This window comes from Bacillus rossius, chromosome 5 (assembly GCF_032445375.1).
Source record: "Bacillus rossius redtenbacheri isolate Brsri chromosome 5, Brsri_v3, whole genome shotgun sequence".
Taxonomy (NCBI): domain Eukaryota; kingdom Metazoa; phylum Arthropoda; class Insecta; order Phasmatodea; family Bacillidae; genus Bacillus; species Bacillus rossius.
This window is the reverse complement of record NC_086333.1, coordinates 34,849,828-34,860,252: the sequence shown is the minus strand read 5'-3', so window position 1 is coordinate 34,860,252 and position 10,425 is coordinate 34,849,828.

Here is a 10,425-nt window from a genome sequence, read left to right as displayed (position 1 = left end):
CGTACCAGCGGGCTACTGTCCCCAGCTCACGGCCTCGTCACCGGAAACCAGGCCCATCCGCACCTACTCGCCCATCGCCGCGACAGGCGGTAGTGCCACGCACCACCGCCACCGGTCACGTCAGGCGGTGGTGCCCCGCACTACAATCCGCCGCCCCGCCCCGGGTCGCCGTCGCGCCACGCCGACTCGTCAGCGCACTCGGCGACTCCGGCACCACCTGCGGGGCGCGGCGACGCACCACTGCCACCCGTCACGTCAGGCGGTGGTGCCCCGCACCACGCGCTGCCGCCCCACCCCCGGTCCCCGCCGCGTCCAGCTGACTCGTCGGCACACCCGGCAGCGCGAACGACGACACCAAACCGGCTAAGGCGAGCAGGTGACAGCACGGGGGCCTGATCCGCGTGCCGGTCCTGGTCAACGGGCGACCTGTCCACGCCCTGGTGGACACTGCGGCGAGCCACTCTTACATCGCCGCCCACCTGGTACCTGAGGCAGAGCTGGAGCCAGGGGAGGAGGACGTCCTCCTGGCCACTCGTGGGACCCGCGCGCTCACGTCTGGGCGCGCTCAGGTAACGATCACCATAAGAGATATAAGCAGTCAGACCACCGCCCTGGTGCTGCGGGAGTTGAGGGACGACCTCATCCTGGGGCTCCCGTGGCTCGTCCAGGAGGACGCGTCCATCGACGTAAGGGATGGTAAGGTGCACGTGGGACGTGCGAGTCGCAGGACGGTGTACAGCATCGGCGGGGACAGGCCACTCGTGACCGCGCCAGCCATCACCGTGGGGGAGTTGCGCAATGAGGTACATGCAGCACACGTGGACCAGTTCAACGGGGTCCTAGCACAGCACCCCCAAGTATTCGCGGCCGCGGACATGTTACGCCGCACCACGGTGACGCAGCACACGATCCCTACACATCCCCATGAACCTAAATTTGTAAAACCTTTTAGTTTCGGACCCAAAGAACGTGAGGCCATTCAGGTACAAATAGCAGAGATGCTACGCGACGGGGTAATTGAGCCGAGCGAGTCGCCCTACAACAGTCTAGTGGTGATGGCGAAGAAGAAGGATGGCTCGCTCAGGTTTTGTGTTAACTTCAAACCCGTCAATTCTGTCACTATACCAGCACCCCCACCTCTCATCAACATAATGGATGCCCTGGCAGGGTTGGGGGACGCCCGCGTTTTCACCCCCCTAAACCTCTAATCGGGATACTGGCAAGTCCCAGTATGCCCGGAGGACAGACCCAAAACAGCATTCACTGCTCCCGATGGCCGCAGATTTCAGTTCTTCGCCATGCCGTTCGGGCTGATGGATGCCCCCGCGACCTTCCAGACCATGATGGTCCGCGTCCTGGATGGTTTCGTGGGCAAATTTGCCGCGGCCTACCTGGACGACGTGATTGTCTGGTCGCGGACGAGGGAGGAGCATGCGCAGCATATTGCCATGGTCCTCGAACGGCTGGCCAGACATGGGCTGACCTGCGCGCCCCACAAATGTCACATCAGTGCTACGGAACTAGAGTACCTGGGCCACATCGTGAGCGCGGACGGATGCCGACCCCTGCCAGCGCAACTCGACCTAATTGAGTCCAAGACCGCACCACGTACCCGCAAACAATTGCAGCAACTCATAGGCCTACTCAATTGGCTGAGGAGCTTCATCCCCCACTTCGCCACTGTCACAGCGCCGATGACAGCCCTTCTCTCTCCCAAGAACAGGTTCAGGTGGACAGACGAGGCAGACCACGCGCTGGCTGACGTGAAGCGTTTGTTCCGGGAGTGCCACACCCTCGCCCGCCTCCGCCCCAAGGAGCACGTGTTCCTGCAAACGGACGCTAGTCAGGAGGGGATAGGGGCGGTGCTGTACCAAGTAGGTCCGGAGGGGGAACGGTGCGTAGTGGAATACGCGAGCGCCAAGTTCAGCCCAGCGGCGCGCCGCTATCACGTCAATGAGCAGGAGTGCCTCGCGGTCGTGTGGGCAGTAGTACGCAACCGACACCACCTGGAGGGTAGGCCATTTACCCTACGTACTGATAGCCAGTGTCTCAAGTGGCTCGACTCGGCACAGGGCCGGAAGTCGAAGTTCACGCGGTGGGCCCTGAAACTCCAGAACTTCGACTTCCACGTCGAACACGTTCCAGGGCGCGAAAACCAATTGGCGGACGAACTATCACGACATTCCGATCCTAACACCGAGTATCACGACGAGGGCAGCTGGGAGGAGCTGCTAACGCCTGTAGGACATCCCGCGCACACCCCGGGGACAGGCGAACCCGCAGTTCTGTACGCCACCTCTTCCAACACAGATCCAGACACGTCTCTCCCGGACATGCTCACGGCCCTACATCGTGTCATGCTGGAGGCGCAGCATGACGACGAGTCAACAAGGGGGTGGGTGGCCAGGTGCGGGGAGCAGTTGCAGCCGTACCACAGATGTGTGGACGGGACGCTGCTGACCCGGGTACCAGGGGACAGGGAGGCCTGGAGAACATACGTGCCCGTAGCGGCCCGTTCAGCTGTCATCAACTTTTACCACGATCACGACCTGGCCGGCCACCCAGGCGTGGAGCAAACGCGAGGGGCGCTAAGTCGGGAATTTCACTGGTCCGGTGTTGCCGGGGACGTCCGCGACTACGTACGGAGGTGCCAGCTGTGTCAACAGCGCAAGTTGCGGCGAGCCGACGGGGTAGAGCAGCAGCAGCCCCGCAGACCAAAGGAACCCTTTCACACACTAGCCTTAGACATCATGGGACCATACCCCAGCACGTCACGCGGGAAAAGATTTTTGGTCATCATTACTGATCTTTTCACCCGCTGGGTAGAAGCCATCCCAGTCTCCAACGTCAGGTCGGGCACCATCTTGTCCCTCCTTGAAACGGAAATTTACCCACGATTCGGCTTCCCGATGGTACTTCTGACAGACAATGGGTGCCAGTTCACCGGGGGGCGCTGGCGAGCCAGATGCCGCCAGTGGGGGATTTTTCACCATACCACTCCTACATACCACCCTCAGGCGAATCCCACCGAGCGGAGTAACCAGGAGATAAAGGTTCAGCTCCGCCTCCGCCTCAGGGAGGATCATTCAAAGTGGGACATACACCTACCAAAACTTCTGTATTGTCTGCGCCGACGTACCAATGTGGTCACGGGCCACTCTCCAGCCGAACTACTCCTGGGGCAGAACCTGGCCCTCCCTGGGGAGTGTCGGGTGGCCGCAGCAGCTACCGAGGATCTATGGGGGGAGGAGATCGCAGCCATGAGGGAGCAGGCACGCGTAAAACAAACACAGTTCCTGGCCCAAAAGACACCGCAATCCACCCGCCCTCCGATTCAGCTTGAACCCGGTCAGTGGGTGTATGTGCGACAACACCATTTGTCTTCCGGAAAGAATAACTTCTGCGCGGGACTGGCCCCCAAGTGGTCAGAACATCGCCAAATCCTGTGGCGAACCGGGCCGTCAACATACACCGTACGCACCCCCAGGACCACATGCTGTGCCTGGTCACCGTCGCCCACCCCGCTGAGGATCCGCACCGCCACCTCGTCAGCTGTCTCCTCGTCAACGTTCGTGTTTCCCACCCGCCGTTCCCAGGGGTGGGCGCGACTCCGTTTACGTCCCTTTCCATGATCCGGCAGAGTCACCAGCGGGTCACTGAGGTCCACCAAGTCACCCAGGATGGTTTCGTCATCAGTCACTTCCTCGATGAGTGGCCCCGGCTTGCGAAGAGCGGCCCCGTCGTCGACGTTGTCGTCGTCGTCCGGAAGTACCCGGTTCATAAAGTGCTCAAGTTCCACCATGCAAGCGCCTCGCGGGCCCCCTCCGTGCATATTGCCGGGTGTCACTGCCCCACCCTTGGTCACCGGTGGGGAGCAGTCGCCACCCCCCTGACTTCCTCTCGAGGGAGAACGGGCCGGCACCCTCGCGGCGTCATTTCCGAGAACATTGTCCCGTTTTTCGTCGTCGTCGTACGTCCCGTCAGTTAATCTGAGATCAACCCTGTGTACCTTCATCGGCGGACGAGGTACGTGGTCCCCAGTCTGCCAACCTCCTCCAGTGGGCTGACCACTTAGGGGCTAGGCTGGTGCAGAAACCCTTGTCACCTGATGACAAATGGTGAACCCTGACAAAGACCTACTGGCCTGGTTCAAGCAGTCCCAGGGGCCGGTGCATCCGGGGCGTACGTCAGGCCAGGTATTGCTCTTGGCGATGTCGAGCGTTCTCTCGTCGATTGTCGACAGTCGCCTTGTGAGAGTTGGTAGTGCTACGCGCCTCCCCGGACAGGACGAGGTTTCGGACCTGCAACAGTTTGGCGGGGAGTGGCCCGTGACTACATTGGTCCTGCGGCGCAGGCTATACAGCAGCGTCGGCAGGTGCAGGTCCTACTTGGTGTGGTCCTTGTCCAACCGGATGTGCAGCTGAGTCTTTATGTCCTGATTCCGCCTTTCGGTCGGATTCGCGCGTGAATGGTAGGTGGGCGTGGTTTGATGCTCCACCCCCCAAGCCTCGCAGGACATTCGCCATTGTCTCCCCGTGAACTGCACCCCGTTGTACGTCAGGAGGACCACGGGATACCTGTATCGTGGGAAGGACTCGCGCTCAAGTGGGGCTTTCACGGTGCCGACCTTCACGTTTGGTACCGCGAACGCTTCTGCCCAGCGGGTGAAGACACGTCCGTGACCACTACGATAAAGCGCCGGCCGCGGGACGTACAAGGATACGGCCCTATGATATCCACCGCCACAGTGTGGAACGGATCCCGGGCCATCGTGAGACCTGTTGCTCCGTACCATCGGGACGTCTGTATTTCCGCCTCTGGCAACATTGAATGGCTCCCACATAGTGCCTTACCTCTGCCGCATCACCAGGCCAGTGGAATGTCCGTCGGACCTCATGCAGCGTCTGTTCCACGCCCGGGAGCCCCGCCAGGGGGTGGTCATGCACGTAACCAAGTACCCACTGCCTAGCCTCTGGCAGCATGTGTGTCTGCAACCTGTTCATCCTGTGGGCCCCCCTGGGCTGGAGCACACCGTTCAGACTCCGGCAGCTCGGTACCACACCTCTCCCACACTCCAACAGTTGGGACTGGGTGTCGGGCTCCCGGAGTTGCGCAGCGTGGACCCACGAAAGCAGTCCTGTCATGGTCTCTGGTCGAGTGTCTGGCACAGGAGCAGTGGAGCTGGACAGCGATTACAACGTGCACGGCCATGGCACAGAGTCCTCGACCCCGGGTTCGCGCTCAGGGAGGAGCACCTCCTCCCAGCCCTGGTCATCGCGGAACTCGCTCCTATGGTCCGGATTCCGGGACAACTCGTCGGCCAGCTGATTCTCTCATCCAGGGACGTGTTCGACCGTGAACAAGAATTCCTGGATCAGCATGGCCCAGCGACTGAACTTGGACTTTCGGCCCTGAGCGGAGTCCAGCCAGCGGAGGCACTGGCTGTCGATTCTCAGTGTGAATGAGCACCCCTCGACGTGGTGTCGGTAGTGCTGCAGGGACAAGAACACCGCAAGGCACTCCTGCTCATTCACGTGATATCTCCGTTCAGCCTGGCCAAACTTCGCGCTGGTGTACTGAATCACACGCCTCACTCCGTCGTCGTCTACTTGGTACAGCACCGCTCCCATCCCCTCCTGACTCGCATCTGTCTGGATGAAGATGGGGCAGCCAGGAACCAGACGTGACAGCATGTGACAGTTCCTGAACTGGTACTTCACATGGCGCAAAGCCTCGTCCACGGCGGGTGTCCACCAGAACTTGGTCTTTGGCGACAGTAGGTCTGTCATCGGAGCCGTGATCGTGGCGAAGCCAGGGATAAAGGACCGCAGCCAGTTGAGCAGCCCCAGCAGCTTCTGGAGCTGCTTCCTGGTCCTTGGTTCCCCCTTCCCCTCGACAAGCACCAACTGCTCGGGACGGGGGCGGCACCCCTCCGCCCTCACTATGTGTCCCAGGAATTCAATTTCAGTGGCACCAAAGTGACATTTATTTGGGGCAAAAGTCAGTCCATGTCTGCCCATCCGCTCCAGTACCAGTGCCAGGTGGTCCAGAACACGCACCATCAGGGCCTGGAACGTGGCAGGGGCATCCATGAGACCAAAAGGCAAGGCGCAGAACTGGTATCGCCGACCGTCTGGTGCAGTAAATGCCGTTTTCTGGCGGTCAGCAGGACATACTGGCACCTGCCAGTAGCCTGACTTTAGGTCAAAAGTCGTGAAAATGGTCGCGTCCCCCAGTCCAGCCAAAGCGTCTGTAATGTTGAATTGTGGGGGCGCAGCGGGAATAGTCAGTCTGTTTATCGCCTTGAAGTTTACTCAAAAGCGTAAACTTCCGTCCTTCTTGGTGGCCAACGCCACCCTGGAGTTGTAGGGAGAGGTACTAGGTTCTATCACCTGGTCACGCAGCATTTCGTCAACCTGGTTCTGAATGGCCTCACATTCTCAGGGCCCTAACTTGTTTACCTTCTCGAAGGGTTGGGGGGGCGGTGCGGTACCATAGCTCTCCGGTGTTCCATCATAGTCGTACGTCTTAACCGGTCCGCTGCCGCATATACCTGAGATTGGGAGGCGAGGACACTGTTGATGGCGTCGATGTGTTCTGCTGGGACGCCGTGCCTGAGGTCCTCGAAGCAGATGACCGACCGAGGTGGACTGGGAGGAGCCTGGTGGACGTCGTACACCGTCCAGCGCCCACGTGTGCTGAAGTGCACACCCCCAGCTCGTATCTCTACAGTTGCATCGACCTCGTACAGCCATGGTGCTCCCAGGATCAGTCCCTCGCAGAGCTCGAGGAACACCCAGGCCTCGATGTGACTAACGTGACCAACGATTTTCAATGTTACCTGGATGGTGCCCCTTGCTGTTGCTACTATGTCTCTGGTGGCCAGCTGCACTGTCTCCATACTCGGGGTTCACTGCCTCGGCCGTCACCAGGTGGGCCGCGATGTAGGACCGGCTGGCGGCGGTGTCCACCAAGGCCAGCATCTTCCGCCCACAGCGCGTACGGGTATCCGCTGCAGCTCCTGTTCATCGGGACCGACTTGTCCCAGCTGGGCAGCCGCATGGTCCCCTTCGCCCCCAGACAACGGGCCATCCGGTCGTGGGGAACCCGCGGGGAGCTCGCCTGCTCGCCCTGGAGTCGACGTGCCGATACTCTGGTGGGCCGGAAAATTCGGTATGGCATTATACGTTTGAACATCTACGAGTCCTCTACACCATTCTCCTTCCAACTCCAGGGGCGGGAAATGGACCGCACGCAGCTCCGAACTGTGACCCGTCAGGATAAGTGTTATCGACATGACTAATAAATTTTCATATCTGTACAGTTATTTTATAGACAAAAATTTTTTTTTCTTTTGGAAGCTACATTTTTTAGTTAAAAAGCGCAGACACAAGTGTCCGCAGTTTGTTTGATTAGGTGACTGTTTGGTTTCGTAATTGTAGAACAATGTAGTGGTTCGACCCAGGTACAACCTAACTTCTGGCGGAGGCCGTACATTTCCAAAACTATCATAGTACTCGGCAATTTTTCCAGACTTTATGTACGCCACCCAGTGCGTGCCACGACCCGACGATGTATCTAAATTAATTATGGCACGCTCACGTGTTTTTGGCTTGCTGGGTAAAGTGTCTCGCATAAACATGCCTCGGAAATTGGAATTTTCAGTTTTCGAGGGTACCTGATCAAATCTATATTGGTGAGCGGACGTTTCGGCAAAGAACTTAGGATTTTTTCATTCGTTTTTTTCTCATGCCCCGTCCTGCTTTGCAAGTGCGAAGTTAGAGTCCTGGCCATTTTTTTGTTTACCCATGGAAATGGCTTCCATGTTGGCGTTGTGTCGTGCTTCCTTTAATTGATTTCTCTGGTTCTTGCTAGTGTTGACTGCTCTAGCAATATTTGCTGCGGCTGCAGCGATTCCACTGAGTGTTCCCAGGGAGGGTAGCAGCAGAGGTAGAAAACCGCCCTTCTTCTTGTTCTTTTGTGTCTTGCGCTTGCAAGACCTGGTCCGGCGACGAGCACCCATTCCTAATTTGGTCTTTGCCTTCATGATTTTGGAAACGCCCCAAGCTGCGATTTTCTCTCTTAGTCCCGCGTTCGACGATTTACTTATAACTTCGGCTTCCTGTGCCAATACCTTGTCGGCACGGTGCCTGGATTCCAGATCCTTGTTGAGTGTGTATGCAATATCGTGCTGTTTGCACTTTTTGTCGAGAGAATTTGTAACCAATCCTCTACTGAAAGGATTGACTACACGTGTTGCGTAGCAGGAGAAATCACGAACTATCTAAGATATTAAGGCAACAGTCAGAAGTGTTACTATGAGAAGTGTAACTGGCTACAAAAAGACATGAGGCTAGGTAACGATAGTGCAATATATATTTTCATTATATGAAATTTACAATCATCACAGCTGAAGTACAATAAAGAACGAACATACGACATCAGAAAGGTATCTTTACAAGAGATTAACTGCCATCTTTTACTATATATTCAATGCTTAACAAATGAAGGCAAGAGACTAACAATACAATTTTTCCTAGTGATACATCCCACGTATATACATAACCGTAATGCTTCAATATACGTAAGAAATTACGTGTACACTAAATGTCTACTAAATGTGCCTCCTGAAATAACGTAAGGCTATACCACATTCACAACTGCTTATTAACGGCTTCACGATAATCACGAGTATATAAACAGGGACAAATACATATATTTAAACTAAAGCTCTCAAAAAGTGTTCTAAGACCACCAGCTCTTAACATGAATATATATATAAATATATTTACGCCCTTAATAAAGCCAACCGCCTCCAAGCAGGATCAATAGTACATAAAATATGTTTACTCGCGAGTAATAGAGCAGCTCTACCAGTAAGTTAACATTCATCACACGGATTAAAATGTGTAGTAGTGTAAGCCGTACGTCGAACACGCGCAAATGTCACCTATGCTAACACGGAATATTTAATGAATCAAGTAACATGCGCCCAGTGTAACAGCGCCGCTCAAGAACCACCACAAGCGACTCATGAATCGCCCTGAACTTAAAGCACCATAACTAAGGAAGCAGTTACACTGACTAATACCACTCGGCTGCGGATAAATCTACGTGAACATAACGTAAGAATGAGCATGAGCAAGACTAAGATCGTTCACTGACATATTCATGCGACGCGAGACTAAGACCGAAGGTTTAGCAATCACCCAGGGCGAGTAGAGACCATATCTACAGCCTATCGACAATAGTAACCGCGCCGAGTGGTTAACCATACTAACATTTGCTCGTCTCGACGGACAGTCATTCCCCTAATGGTAATGAACTGCGAGGAGGCCACGCAGAGGACACCCTTATATACTACTCAAAACACTAGGCCGCTAGGGGTGCTAACATCGCGGCGGCGGGGAAGGAAGGAGAAAAGGAGGGGAGGACCTGGAGGGGGAAGAGGGGGGGGATCAAGGGGAAGGAGCGCCGTACCAGGGGCCATGCTGACTAGCGGTGCAACATCACCGTGCCAACATCACCGTGAACTAACCTTTTCGTTAGTTTAGTGCTGGGGCCGCAGAATCTGTAGGCGGGAATGTGTAGCTCGAAGGGTAGGTTGTGTATCAGCGAGTTTACGAGTCCTGCACCGATGCGGTTTTTGTTCTTTCCTCTTCGAGGCATTACACACAATTGACCAGAAAGTATAAATACGGTTATTTTATACAATTTTTTGTCAGTATATTGCAAGTCGTCAAGCAAGAAGTGTGTTTGCCCGTGCGCATTACGCGAGATGATGTATTTAGTGCGCGTGAATCAACCATGGCTTACTGTTGACTCCTGCTGTACGATGCATAATGGTGGGTCCGTCCAACTGCAGTAAAACATGCGTTCTACTGAGTTCATTAGAGGAACCAAAAGGTCTTAGGTTTGAAAATGTGTAGCCTACCTCTATTTCAAATCGTTGCAACAGCCAAAATACCAGGGACTAGCTACAGTTCTACAATCGGTGGATGGTCTAGAGTATTTCCCGTTTAATGATAATGCGGATGTGGTACCTCCTAGCGAAGCGAGAGACAATTCCGTGTTTGTTTTCGACGATGTAATGTGGGAGAAGCAAGGCATAATACAAGAGTACTTTTCGATGGACAGACATACCAAGGTAGACTGTGTTTACCTGTGTCAGATGTACAGTCGTATTCCAAAACATCTCCTACGAGACAACGCGAATGTCATAGTGCTTTTTGGCATGGACGAACTTAATTTACGTCACGCTTATGACGATCACATAAACACTGACATTACATTCCAGGAATTTAAAGACATGTGCTCCTTGTGTTGGAAAGACGAACACGGATTCCTAGTTATAGTTAAAGACTGGCCTCTATATAATGTCATGTACAGACGAGGTTTCGATCAGTTTATCGTCAAACATGAGTC